Below are 14218 nucleotides of genomic sequence, written 5' to 3' on the forward strand. Positions count from 1 at the left end.
AAGTGCTCCTGAGTCGTGCTTAAACTAACAATTTCACCACATGGAACAGATTGCTCGTGTCCGTCAAATATAAACTTCATATGTCTCAAATCCTTTCTCGGTAAAATAAACTGGTAGATATTTGGATTTTAAAACTAAGCAAAAATATCTTATTAGTTTTGATTGTCTACGAATTCGTAAAAAGCTTGAACGAGCGAGCCAGGATTCAAACCTGGATACTTCTGATCCGTAGTCAGACGCGTTATCCATTGCGCCACGCACCCACAAGTTTTTACAAAATGTCATTTACGTAATCCCTGTAATAATGAATTTACCTCAGTTAAAATTTCAATATATTAAATGCATTTATACATAACAAAACATTAGTTACGTCAAGGTTCGTGTTTTAGGAGATGTATTGTATATATTTGAAGAAGGGGCAAATGTCTGATTTTAAAACGTAATTTGTAGTAACATTACCAAGAATACAGTCGCGATTACCTTTTGCATACAAAGTATAGGTATGCCTACGATTACACCATACTCGTATATGACAGAATTCACGTACCTCTAACTCCCGCTGTAAATAGGATTATAATATAGATTGGATATTTTGCCCTTAATAGGGGTCAAAGACCTAAAACTAAGATCTTTATGAATTTGTTGTACTCCTACGTAGGGCTTTAAAGAAGCTATTTAGACCAATCAGAAGGCAGCATGTTTTGTAGCCTAGAAATTGCACTAGCAGTTGGCGTGCTTTAATGTCCCGGGACTCGTGCAGAATTAGGCTAAAAATTAGCATGAAAATAGCTAAGATTGGGTTTTCTAAACCAAAACTTTTAGTGTATATTTTGCGCCTCTGTGAAAAATGTTTGAATGATGGATTTTTGATGGCATTTTATGGAATGGTAGTTCAAAGCATAATGAACTGACATTCAAAATTTCAGAGAGCCCAATGGAGGAATTTTTGAGTAATCAGTTTTTAGTAAGCAAATTTACTGTATGAAAAAACAAACAAAGATTTTATGGCATTTTTGGATTTTGACCCCTCTTGAAATACATATTTTCGTTTTTCTCATGCCAAGTTTAACCTACATCTTGAACGCCATCTTAAAAGTGGAAACACTTCATTTTCTAGGATAATTCCAAGGCCAAAACACAATACCGACCATGTTGGCACTGATTGGTGGAAACGTATTTTAAAAGCCCTACGTAAGAGTCTAACAAACTTAGAAAAGTTTAAGTTTTTCACAAACACGTTTCCTTCATACATAGCACTCGTAATATTATCTTTACGCGATGAGAAACTTTTCGTACGTTTACAAAACTACTGCTTTTATGTTAATATTTGAAGTTTGATTTTTACGCATTAAAATAAGTTTTACGGCCCAATTTGTGTACAAACTAATTAAGTCAGCAGTGTACCATACACGAAACAGAATGGTTTTAACAAAAGAGAGTTGAGTCCAATTATATTAACCGGGCTACGAGACTCGGCTTATTCACGGGTGCTGTCCAGCTACTGGTCAACGCAGGAACTTTTGGCTGCTCCCTTACGGACCTGACCCGGTTCGTTCCTTCTTGGGCAACCTGGACACCTTACCTTCCCATAAGACGGCCATATTGACGCTGAGCTTAGCGCGGACACCTGCTCGACATAGGTCCAAGTACCGCACATTTCCCAGTTTCAAGTTGTTCAACAACTCCAGCTTCCAAGTAACTGGATTACAGGCGTGCGCCAAAACGCCCGGCGAGCATACAGCGACTAAATGGAGCGTATAAACATCTAAATATTTTTGGAACGTCGAGATTTGATTTCAATTTACAAAACAAATAAATCTCAATTTGGTTCTATAAAAACTGCCTCAAACTTTACAAACATACATTGTGAGAATAAGCCAATAGTTGGCTTTTATACTGTGAGTTGATTCATTCGAAAGCGAGCACGGCAGGACTCGAACCTGCAATCTTCTGATTCGAAGTCAGACGCGTTATCCATTACGCTACGTGCCCTGTCAAGGAAAAGCAATCAGCGTAACTTCCATCAATACGAGGTTGGTGTAATCTAATTTGATTGGTGGTGAACCTCGTTCACATGGCAAGTTCTTCCAAGTAGAGGACTGACCTGAAAATATCGTTAAATGCATGACAGATCCCCCTGCACCAGTTAATTGCAAAAGTGCTCCTGAGTCGTGCTTAAACTAACAATTTCACCACATGGAACAGATTGCTCGTGTCCGTCAAATATAAACTTCATATGTCTCAAATCCTTTCTCGGTAAAATAAACTGGTAGATATTTGGATTTTAAAACTAAGCAAAAATATCTTATTAGCTTTGATTGTCTACGAATTCGTAAAAAGCTTGAACGAGCGCGCCAGGATTCGAACCTGGAATCTTCTGATCCGTAGTCAGACGCGTTATCCATTGCGCCACGCACCCACAAGTTTTTACAAAATGTCATTTACGTAATCCCTGTAATAATGAATCTACCTCAGTTACAATTTCAATAAAATAAATGCATTTATACATAACAAAACATTAGTTACGTCAAGGTTCGTGTTTTAGGAGATGTATTGTATATATTTGAAGAAGGGGCAAATGTCTGATTTTATCACTTAATTTGTAGTAACATTACCAAGAATATAGTCGCGATTACCTTTTGCATACAAAGTATAGGTATGCCTACGATTACACCATACTCGTATATGACAGAATTCACGTACCTCTAACTCCCGCTGTAAATAGGATTAATATATAGATTGGATAGTTTGCCCTTAATAGGGGTCAAAGACCTATAACTAAGATCTTTATGAATTTGTTGTACTCCTACGTAGGGCTTTAAAGAAGCTATTTAGACCAATCAGAAAACAGCATGTTTTGTAGCCTAGAAATTGCAATAGCAGTTGGCGTGCTTTAATGTCCCGGGACTCGTGCAGAATTAGGCTAAAAATTAGCATGAAAATAGCTAAGATTGTGTTTTTTAAACCAAAACTTTTAGTGTATATTTTGCGCCTCTGTGAAAAATGTTTGAATCATGTTTTTTTGATGGCATTTTATGGAATGGTAGTTCAAAGCATACTGAACTGACATTCGAAATTTCAGAGAGCCCAATGGAGGAATTTTTGAGTAATCAGTTTTTAGTAAGCAAATTTACTGTATGAAAAAACAAACAAAGATTTTATGGCATTTTTGGTGTTTGACCCCTCTTGAAATACAAATTTTCGTTTTTCTCATGCCAAGTTTTACCTACATCCTGAACGCCATCTTAAAATTGGAAACACTTCATTTTCTAGGATAATTCCAAGGCCAAAACACAATACCGACCATGTTGGCACTGATTGGTGGAAACGTATTTTAAAAGCCCTACGTAAGAGTCTAACAAACTTAGAAAAGTTTAAGTTTTTCACAAACACGTTTCCTTCATACATAGCACTCGTAATATTATCTTTACGCGATGAGAAACTTTTCGTACGTTTACAAAACTACTGCTTTTATGTTAATATTTGAAGTTTGATTTTTACGCATTAAAATAAGTTTTACGGCCCAATTTGTGTACAAACTAATTAAGTCAGCAGTGTACCATACACGAAACAGAATGGTTTTAACAAAAGAGAGTTGAGTCCAATTATATTAACCGGGCTACGAGACTCGGCCTATTCACGGGTGCTGTCCCGCTACTGGTCAACGCAGGAACTCTTGGCTGCTCCCTTACGGACCTGACCCGGTTCGTTCCTTCTTGGACAACCTGGACACCTTACGTTCCCATAAGACGGCCATATTGACGCTGAGCTTAGCGCGGACACCTGCTCGACATAGGTCCAAGTACCCCACATTTCCCAGTTTCAAGTTGTTCAACAACTCCAGCTTCCAAGTAACTGGATTACAGGCGTGCGCCACAACGCCCGGCGAGCATACAGCGACTAAATGGAGCGTATAAACATCTAAATATTTTTGGAACGTCGAGATTTGATTTCAATTTACAAAACAAATAAATCTCAATTTGGTTCTATAAAAACTGCCTCAAACTTTACAAACGTACATTGTGAGAATAAGCCAATAGTTGGCTTTTATACTGTGAGTTGATTCATTCGAAAGCGAGCACGGCAGGACTCGAACCTGCAATCTTCTGATCCGAAGTCAGACGCGTTATCCATTACGCTACGTGCCCTGTCAAGGAAAAGGAATCAGCGTAACTTCCATCAATACGAGGTTGGTGTAATCTAATTTGATTGGTGGTGAGCCTCGTTCACATGGCAAGTTCTTCCAAGTACAGGACTGACCTGAAAATATCGTTAAATGCATGACAGATCCCCCTGCACCAGTTAATTGCAAAAGTGCTCCTGAGTCGTGCTTAAACTAACAATTTCACCACATGGAACAGATTGCTCGTGTCCGTCAAATATAAACTTCATATGTCTCAAATCCTTTCTCGGTAAAATAAACTGGTAGATATTTGGATTTTAAAACTAAGCAAAAATATCTTATTAGTTTTGTTTGTCTACGAATTCGTAAAAAGCTTGAACGAGCGAGCCAGGATTCGAACCTGGAATCTTCTGATCCGTAGTCAGACGCGTTATCCATTGCGCCACGCACCCACAAGTTTTTACAAAATGTCATTTACGTAATCCCTGTAATAATGAATTTACCTCAGTTGAAATTTCAATATATTAAATGCATTTATACATAACAAAACATTAGTTACGTCAAGGTTCGTGTTTTAGGAGATGTATTGTATATATTTGAAGAAGGGGCAAATGTCTGATTTTAAAACGTAATTTGTAGTAACATTACCAAGAATACAGTCGCGATTACCTTTTGCATACAAAGTATAGGTATGCCTACGATTACACCATACTCGTATATGACAGAATTCACGTACCTCTAACTCCCGCTGTAAATAGGATTAATATATAGATTGGATATTTTGCCCTTAATAGGGGTCAAAGACCTATAACTAAGATCTTTATGAATTTGTTGTACTCCTACGTAGGGCTTTAAAGAAGCTATTTAGACCAATCAGAAGGCAGCATGTTTTGTAGCCTAGAAATTGCACTAGCAGTTGGCGTGCTTTAATATCCCGGGACTCGTGCAGAATTAGGCTAAAAATTAGCATGAAAATAGCTAAGATTGGGTTTTCTAAACCAAAACTTTTTGTGTATATTTTGCGCCTCTGTGAAAAATGTTTGAATCATGGTTTTTTGATGGCATTTTATGGAATGGTAGTTCAAAGCATAATGAACTGACATTCGAAATTTCAGAGAGCCCAATGGAGGAATATTTGAGTAATCAGTTTTTAGTAAGCAAATTTACTGTATGAAAAAACAAACAAAGATTTTATGGCATTTTTGGTGTTTGACCCCTCTTGAAATACATATTTTCGTTTTTCTCATGCCAAGTTTTACCTACATCCTGAACGCCATCTTAAAATTGGAAACACTTCATTTTCTAGGATAATTCCAAGGCCAAAACACAATACCGACCATGTTGGCACTGATTGGTGGAAACGTATTTTAAAAGCCCTACGTAAGAGTCTAACAAACTTAGAAAAGTTTAAGTTTTTCACAAACACGTTTCCTTCATACATAGCACTCGTAATATTATCTTTACGCGATGAGAAACTTTTCGTACGTTTACAAAACTACTGCTTTTATGTTAATATTTGAAGTTTGATTTTTACGCATTAAAATAAGTTTTACGGCCCAATTTGTGTACAAACTAATTAAGTCAGCAGTGTACCATACACGAAACAGAATGGTTTTAACAAAAGAGAGTTGAGTCCAATTATATTAACCGGGCTACGAGACTCGGCCTATTCACGGGTGCTGTCCCGCTACTGGTCAACGCAGGAACTTTTGGCTGCTCCCTTACGGACCTGACCCGGTTCGTTCCTTCTTGGGCAACCTGGACACCTTACGTTCCCATAAGACGGCCATATTGACGCTGAGCTTAGCGCGGACACCTGCTCGACATAGGTCCAAGTACCGCACATTTCCCAGTTTCAAGTTGTTCAACAACTCCAGCTTCCAAGTAACTGGATTACAGGCGTGCGCCAAAACGCCCGGCGAGCATACAGCGACTAAATGGAGCGTATAAACATCTAAATATTTTTGGAACGTCGAGATTTGATTTCAATTTACAAAACAAATAAATCTCAATTTGGTTCTATAAAAACTGCCTCAAACTTTACAAACGTACATTGTGAGAATAAGCCAATAGTTGGCTTTTATACTGTGAGTTGATTCATTCGAAAGCGAGCACGGCAGGACTCGAACCTGCAATCTTCTGATTCGAAGTCAGACGCGTTATCCATTACGCTACGTGCCCTGTCAAGGAAAAGCAATCAGCGTAACTTCCATCAATACGAGGTTGGTGTAATCTAATTTGATTGGTGGTGAACCTCGTTCACATGGCAAGTTCTTCCAAGTACAGGACTGACCTGAAAATATCGTTAAATGCATGACAGATCCCCCTGCACCAGTTAATTGCAAAAGTGCTCCTGAGTCGTGCTTAAACTAACAATTTCACCACATGGAACAGATTGTTCGTGTCCGTCAAATATAAACTTCATATGTCTCAAATCCTTTCTCGGTAAAATAAACTGGTAGATATTTGGATTTTAAAACTAAGCAAAAATATCTTATTAGCTTTGATTGTCTACGAATTCGTAAAAAGCTTGAACGAGCGCGCCAGGATTCGAACCTGGAATTTTCTGATCCGTAGTCAGACGCGTTATCCATTGCGCCACGCACCCACAAGTTTTTACAAAATGTCATTTACGTAATCCCTGTAATAATGAATCTACCTCAGTTACAATTTCAATAAATTAAATGCATTTATACATAACAAAACATTAGTTACGTCAAGGTTCGTGTTTTAGGAGATGTATTGTATATATTTGAAGAAGGGGCAAATGTCTGATTTTATCACTTAATTTGTAGTAACATTACCAAGAATATAGTCGCGATTACCTTTTGCATACAAAGTATAGGTATGCCTACGATTACACCATACTCGTATATGACAGAATTCACGTACCTCTAACTCCCGCTGTAAATAGGATTAATATATAGATTGGATAGTTTGCCCTTAAGAGGGGTCAAAGACCTAAAACTAAGATCTTTATGAATTTGTTGTACTCCTACGTAGGGCTTTAAAGAAGCTATTTAGACCAATCAGAAAACAGCATGTTTTGTAGCCTAGAAATTGCAATAGCAGTTGGCGTGCTTTAATGTCCCGGGACTCGTGCAGAATTAGGCTAAAAATTAGCATGAAAATAGCTAAGATTGTGTTTTTTAAACCAAAACTTTTAGTGTATATTTTGCGCCTCTGTGAAAAATATTTGAATCATGTTTTTTTGATGGCATTTTATGGAATGGTAGTTCAAAGCATACTGAACTGACATTCGAAATTTCAGAGAGCCCAATGGAGGAATTTTTGAGTAATCAGTTTTTAGTAAGCAAATTTACTGTATGAAAAAACAAACAAAGATTTTATGGCATTTTTGGTGTTTGACCCCTCTTGAAATACAAATTTTCGTTTTTCTCATGCCAAGTTTTACCTACATCCTGAACGCCATCTTAAAATTGGAAACACTTCATTTTCTAGGATAATTCCAAGGCCAAAACACAATACCGACCATGTTGGCACTGATTGGTGGAAACGTATTTTAAAAGCCCTACGTAAGAGTCTAACAAACTTAGAAAAGTTTAAGTTTTTCACAAACACGTTTCCTTCATACATAGCACTCGTAATATTATCTTTACGCGATGAGAAACTTTTCGTACGTTTACAAAACTACTGCTTTTATGTTAATATTTGAAGTTTGATTTTTACGCATTAAAATAAGTTTTACGGCCCAATTTGTGTACAAACTAATTAAGTCAGCAGTGTACCATACACGAAACAGAATGGTTTTAACAAAAGAGAGTTGAGTCCAATTATATTAACCGGGCTACGAGACTCGGCCTATTCACGGGTGCTGTCCCGCTACTGGTCAACGCAGGAACTCTTGGCTGCTCCCTTACGGACCTGACCCGGTTCGTTCCTTCTTGGACAACCTGGACACCTTACGTTCCCATAAGACGGCCATATTGACGCTGAGCTTAGCGCGGACACCTGCTCGACATAGGTCCAAGTACCCCACATTTTCCAGTTTCAAGTTGTTCAACAACTCCAGCTTCCAAGTAACTGGATTACAGGCGTGCGCCAAAACGCCCGGCGAGCATACAGCGACTAAATGGAGCGTATAAACATCTAAATATTTTTGGAACGTCGAGATTTGATTTCAATTTACAAAACAAATAAATCTCAATTTGGTTCTATAAAAACTGCCTCAAACTTTACAAACGTACATTGTGAGAATAAGCCAATAGTTGGCTTTTATACTGTGAGTTGATTCATTCGAAAGCGAGCACGGCAGGACTCGAACCTGCAATCTTCTGATCCGAAGTCAGACGCGTTATCCATTACGCTACGTGCCCTGTCAAGGAAAAGCAATCAGCGTAACTTCCATCAATACGAGGTTGGTGTAATCTAATTTGATTGGTGGTGAGCCTCGTTCACATGGCAAGTTCTTCCAAGTACAGGACTGACCTGAAAATATCGTTAAATGCATGACAGATCCCCCTGCACCAGTTAATTGCAAAAGTGCTCCTGAGTCGTGCTTAAACTAACAATTTCACCACATGGAACAGATTGCTCGTGTCCGTCAAATATAAACTTCATATGTCTCAAATCCTTTCTCGGTAAAATAAACTGGTAGATATTTGGATTTTAAAACTAAGCAAAAATATCTTATTAGTTTTGATTGTCTACGAATTCGTAAAAAGCTTGAACGAGCGAGCCAGGATTCGAACCTGGAATCTTCTGATCCGTAGTCAGACGCGTTATCCATTGCGCCACGCACCCACAAGTTTTTACAAAATGTCATTTACGTAATCCCTGTAATAATGAATTTACCTCAATTGAAATTTCAATATATTAAATGCATTTATACATAACAAAACATTAGTTACGTCAAGGTTCGTGTTTTAGGAGATGTATTGTATATATTTGAAGAAGGGGCAAATGTCTGATTTTAAAACGTAATTTGTAGTAACATTACCAAGAATACAGTCGCGATTACCTTTTGCATACAAAGTATAGGTATGCCTACGATTACACCATACTCGTATATGACAGAATTCACGTACCTCTAACTCCCGCTGTAAATAGGATTAATATATAGATTGGATATTTTGCCCTTAATAGGGGTCAAAGACCTATAACTAAGATCTTTATGAATTTGTTGTACTCCTACGTAGGGCTTTAAAGAAGCTATTTAGACCAATCAGAAGGCAGCATGTTTTGTAGCCTAGAAATTGCACTAGCAGTTGGCGTGCTTTAATGTCCCGGGACTCGTGCAGAATTAGGCTAAAAATTAGCATGAAAATAGCTAAGATTGGGTTTTCTAAACCAAAACTTTTTGTGTATATTTTGCGCTTCTGTGAAAAATGTTTGAATCATGGTTTTTTGATGGCATTTTATGGAATGGTAGTTCAAAGCATAATGAACTGACATTCGAAATTTCAGAGAGCCCAATGGAGGAATTTTTGAGTAATCAGTTTTTAGTAAGCAAATTTACTGTATGAAAAACAAACAAAGATTTTATGGCATTTTTGGTGTTTGACCCCTCTTGAAATACAAATTTTCGTTTTTCTCATGCCAAGTTTTACCTACATCTTGAACGCCATCTTAAAATTGGAAACACTTCATTTTCTAGGATAATTCCAAGGCCAAAACACAATACCGACCATGTTGGCACTGATTGGTGGAAACGTATTTTAAAAGCCCTACGTAAGAGTCTAACAAACTTAGAAAAGTTTAAGTTTTTCACAAACACGTTTCCTTCATACATAGCACTCGTAATATTATCTTTACGCGATGAGAAACTTTTCGTACGTTTACAAAACTACTGCTTTTATGTTAATATTTGAGGTTTGATTTTTACGCATTAAAATAAGTTTTACGGCCCAATTTGTGTACAAACTAATTAAGTCAGCAGTGTACCATACACGAAACAGAATGGTTTTAACAAAAGAGAGTTGAGTCCAATTATATTAACCGGGCTACGAGACTCGGCCTATTCACGGGTGCTGTCCCGCTACTGGTCAACGCAGGAACTTTTGGCTGCTCCCTTACGGACCTGACCCGGTTCGTTCCTTCTTGGACAACCTGGACACCTTACGTTCCCATAAGACGGCCATATTGACGCTGAGCTTAGCGCGGACACCTGCTCGACATAGGTCCAAGTACCCCACATTTCCCAGTTTCAAGTTGTTCAACAACTCCAGCTTCCAAGTAACTGGATTACAGGCGTGCGCCAAAACGCCCGGCGAGCATACAGCGACTAAATGGAGCGTATAAACATCTAAATATTTTTGGAACGTCGAGATTTGATTTCAATTTACAAAACAAATAAATCTCAATTTGGTTCTATAAAAACTGCCTCAAACTTTACAAACGTACATTGTGAGAATAAGCCAATAGTTGGCTTTTATACTGTGAGTTGATTCATTCGAAAGCGAGCACGGCAGGACTCGAACCTGCAATCTTCTGATCCGAAGTCAGACGCGTTATCCATTACGCTACGTGCCCTGTCAAGGAAAAGCAATCAGCGTAACTTCCATCAATACGAGGTTGGTGTAATCTAATTTGATTGGTGGTGAACCTCGTTCACATGGCAAGTTCTTCCAAGTACAGGACTGACCTGAAAATATCGTTAAATGCATGACAGATCCCCCTGCACCAGTTAATTGCAAAAGTGCTCCTGAGTCGTGCTTAAACTAACAATTTCACCACATGGAAGAGATTGCTCGTGTCCGTCAAATATAAACTTCATATGTCTCAAATCCTTTCTCGGTAAAATAAACTGGTAGATATTTGGATTTTAAAACTAAGCAAAAATATCTTATTAGCTTTGATTGCCTACGAATTCGTAAAAAGCTTGAACGAGCGCGCCAGGATTCGAACCTGGAATCTTCTGATCCGTAGTCAGACGCGTTATCCATTGCGCCACGCACCCACAAGTTTTTACAAAATGTCATTTACGTAATCCCTGTAATAATGAATTTACCTCAGTTAAAATTTCAATATATTAAATGCATTTATACATAACAAAACATTAGTTACGTCAAGGTTCGTGTTTTAGGAGATGTATTGTATATATTTGAAGAAGGGGCAAATGTCTGATTTTATCACTTAATTTGTAGTAACATTACCAAGAATACAGTCGCGATTACCTTTTGCATACAAAGTATAGGAATGCCTACGATTACACCATACTCGTATATGACAGAATTCACGTACCTCTAACTCCCGCTGTAAATAGGATTAATATATAGATTGGATAGTTTGCCCTTAAGAGGGGTCAAAGACCTAAAACTAAGATCTTTATGAATTTGTTGTACTCCTACGTAGGGCTTTAAAGAAGCTATTTAGACCAATCAGAAAGCAGCATGTTTTGTAGCCTAGAAATTGCAATAGCAGTTGGCGTGCTTTAATGTCCCGGGACTCGTGCAGAATTAGGCTAAAAATTAGCATGAAAATAGCTAAGATTGGGTTTTTTAAACCAAAACTTTTAGTGTATATTTTGCGCCTCTGTGAAAAATGTTTGAATCATGGTTTTTTGATGGCATTTTATGGAATGGTAGTTCAAAGCATACTGAACTGACATTCGAAATTTCAGAGAGCCCAATGGAGGATTTTTTGAGTAATCAGTTTTTAGTAAGCAAATTTACTGTATGAAAAAACAAACAAAGATTTTATGGCATTTTTGGTGTTTGACCCATCTTGAAATACAAATTTTCGTTTTTCTCATGCCAAGTTTTACCTACATCTTGAACGCCATCTTAAAATTGGAAACACTTCATTTTCTAGGATAATTCCAAGGCCAAAACACAATACCGACCATGTTGGCACTGATTGGTGGAAACGTATTTTAAAAGCCTTACGTAAGAGTCTAACAAACTTAGAAAAGTTTAAGTTTTTCACAAACACGTTTCCTTCATACATAGCACTCGTAATATTATCTTTACGCGATGAGAAACTTTTCGTACGTTTACAAAACTACTGCTTTTATGTTAATATTTGAAGTTTGATTTTTACGCATTAAAATAAGTTTTACGGCCGAATGTGTGTACAAACTAATTAAGTCAGCAGTGTACCATACACGAAACAGAATGGTTTTAACAAAAGAGAGTTGAGTCCAATTATATTAACCGGGCTACGAGACTCGGCCTATTCACGGGTGCTGTCTGGCTACTGGTCAACGCAGGAACTCTTGGCTGCTCCCTTACGGACCTGACCCGGTTCGTTCCTTCTTGGACAACCTGGACACCTTACGTTCCCATAAGACGGCCATATTGACGCTGAGCTTAGCGCGGACACCTGCTCGACATAGGTCCAAGTACCCCACATTTCCCAGTTTCAAGTTGTTCAACAACTCCAGCTTCCAAGTAACTGGATTACAGGCGTGCGCCACAACGCCCGGCGAGCATACAGCGACTAAATGGAGCGTATAAACATCTAAATATTTTTGGAACGTCGAGATTTGATTTCAATTTACAAAACAAATAAATCTCAATTTGGTTCTATAAAAACTGCCTCAAACTTTACAAACGTACATTGTGAGAATAAGCCAATAGTTGGCTTTTATACTGTGAGTTGATTCATTCGAAAGCGAGCACGGCAGGACTCGAACCTGCAATCTTCTGATCCGAAGTCAGACGCGTTATCCATTACGCTACGTGCCCTGTCAAGGAAAAGCAATCAGCGTAACTTCCATCAATACGAGGTTGGTGTAATCTAATTTGATTGGTGGTGAGCCTCGTTCACATGGCAAGTTCTTCCAAGTACAGGACTGACCTGAAAATATCGTTAAATGCATGACAGATCCCCCTGCACCAGTTAATTGCAAAAGTGCTCCTGAGTCGTGCTTAAACTAACAATTTCACCACATGGAACAGATTGCTCGTGTCCGTCAAATATAAACTTCATATGTCTCAAATCCTTTCTCGGTAAAATAAACTGGTAGATATTTGGATTTTAAAACTAAGCAAAAATATCTTATTAGTTTTGTTTGTCTACGAATTCGTAAAAAGCTTGAACGAGCGAGCCAGGATTCGAACCTGGAATCTTCTGATCCGTAGTCAGACGCGTTATCCATTGCGCCACGCACCCACAAGTTTTTACAAAATGTCATTTACGTAATCCCTGTAATAATGAATCTACCTCAGTTACAATTTCAATAAATTAAATGCATTTATACATAACAAAACATTAGTTACGTCAAGGTTCGTGTTTTAGGAGATGTATTGTATATATTTGAAGAAGGGGCAAATGTCTGATTTTATCACTTAATTTGTAGTAACATTACCAAGAATATAGTCGCGATTACCTTTTGCATACAAAGTATAGGTATGCCTACGATTACACCATACTCGTATATGACAGAATTCACGTACCTCTAACTCCCGCTGTAAATAGGATTAATATATAGATTGGATAGTTTGCCCTTAAGAGGGGTCAAAGACCTAAAACTAAGATCTTTATGAATTTGTTGTACTCCTACGTAGGGCTTTAAAGAAGCTATTTAGACCAATCAGAAAACAGCATGTTTTGTAGCCTAGAAATTGCAATAGCAGTTGGCGTGCTTTAATGTCCCGGGACTCGTGCAGAATTAGGCTAAAAATTAGCATGAAAATAGCTAAGATTGTGTTTTTTAAACCAAAACTTTTAGTGTATATTTTGCGCCTCTGTGAAAAATGTTTGAATCATGTTTTTTTGATGGCATTTTATGGAATGGTAGTTCAAAGCATACTGAACTGACATTCGAAATTTCAGAGAGCCCAATGGAGGAATTTTTGAGTAATCAGTTTTTAGTAAGCAAATTTACTGTATGAAAAAACAAACAAAGATTTTATGGCATTTTTGGTGTTTGACCCCTCTTGAAATACAAATTTTCGTTTTTCTCATGCCAAGTTTTACCTACATCCTGAACGCCATCTTAAAATTGGAAACACTTCATTTTCTAGGATAATTCCAAGGCCAAAACACAATACCGACCATGTTGGCACTGATTGGTGGAAACGTATTTTAAAAGCCCTACGTAAGAGTCTAACAAACTTAGAAAAGTTTAAGTTTTTCACAAACACGTTTCCTTCATACATAGCACTCGTAATATTATCTTTACGCGATGAG

General features: G+C 37.8%; 12 non-coding genes across 12 annotated transcripts; all 12 read right to left on the reverse strand.

Moving 5' to 3' along the window:
* Positions 1 to 1919: 1919 nt before the first annotated feature.
* Positions 1920 to 1992, reverse strand: Trnar-ucg (transfer RNA arginine (anticodon UCG)). Its single transcript has one exon. It is a non-coding gene; the product is annotated as a tRNA-Arg (tRNA).
* A 354-nt stretch (positions 1993 to 2346) lies between these two features.
* Positions 2347 to 2419, reverse strand: Trnar-acg (transfer RNA arginine (anticodon ACG)). Its single transcript has one exon. It is a non-coding gene; the product is annotated as a tRNA-Arg (tRNA).
* A 1656-nt stretch (positions 2420 to 4075) lies between these two features.
* Trnar-ucg (transfer RNA arginine (anticodon UCG)) lies at positions 4076 to 4148 on the reverse strand. Its single transcript has one exon. It is a non-coding gene; the product is annotated as a tRNA-Arg (tRNA).
* Positions 4149 to 4502: 354 nt separating this feature from the next.
* On the reverse strand, positions 4503 to 4575 carry Trnar-acg (transfer RNA arginine (anticodon ACG)). Its single transcript has one exon. It is a non-coding gene; the product is annotated as a tRNA-Arg (tRNA).
* A 1656-nt stretch (positions 4576 to 6231) lies between these two features.
* On the reverse strand, positions 6232 to 6304 carry Trnar-ucg (transfer RNA arginine (anticodon UCG)). Its single transcript has one exon. It is a non-coding gene; the product is annotated as a tRNA-Arg (tRNA).
* Positions 6305 to 6658: 354 nt separating this feature from the next.
* Positions 6659 to 6731, reverse strand: Trnar-acg (transfer RNA arginine (anticodon ACG)). The gene has a single exon. It is a non-coding gene; the product is annotated as a tRNA-Arg (tRNA).
* Positions 6732 to 8387: 1656 nt separating this feature from the next.
* Trnar-ucg (transfer RNA arginine (anticodon UCG)) lies at positions 8388 to 8460 on the reverse strand. Its single transcript has one exon. It is a non-coding gene; the product is annotated as a tRNA-Arg (tRNA).
* A 354-nt stretch (positions 8461 to 8814) lies between these two features.
* On the reverse strand, positions 8815 to 8887 carry Trnar-acg (transfer RNA arginine (anticodon ACG)). The gene has a single exon. It is a non-coding gene; the product is annotated as a tRNA-Arg (tRNA).
* Positions 8888 to 10542: 1655 nt separating this feature from the next.
* Trnar-ucg (transfer RNA arginine (anticodon UCG)) lies at positions 10543 to 10615 on the reverse strand. Its single transcript has one exon. It is a non-coding gene; the product is annotated as a tRNA-Arg (tRNA).
* Positions 10616 to 10969: 354 nt separating this feature from the next.
* On the reverse strand, positions 10970 to 11042 carry Trnar-acg (transfer RNA arginine (anticodon ACG)). Its single transcript has one exon. It is a non-coding gene; the product is annotated as a tRNA-Arg (tRNA).
* A 1656-nt stretch (positions 11043 to 12698) lies between these two features.
* On the reverse strand, positions 12699 to 12771 carry Trnar-ucg (transfer RNA arginine (anticodon UCG)). The gene has a single exon. It is a non-coding gene; the product is annotated as a tRNA-Arg (tRNA).
* A 354-nt stretch (positions 12772 to 13125) lies between these two features.
* Positions 13126 to 13198, reverse strand: Trnar-acg (transfer RNA arginine (anticodon ACG)). The gene has a single exon. It is a non-coding gene; the product is annotated as a tRNA-Arg (tRNA).
* Between the last annotated feature and the right edge of the window lie 1020 nt (positions 13199 to 14218).

Source organism: Clavelina lepadiformis, chromosome 7 (genome assembly GCF_947623445.1).
Source record: "Clavelina lepadiformis chromosome 7, kaClaLepa1.1, whole genome shotgun sequence".
NCBI classification, from domain to species: Eukaryota; Metazoa; Chordata; class Ascidiacea; order Aplousobranchia; family Clavelinidae; genus Clavelina; species Clavelina lepadiformis.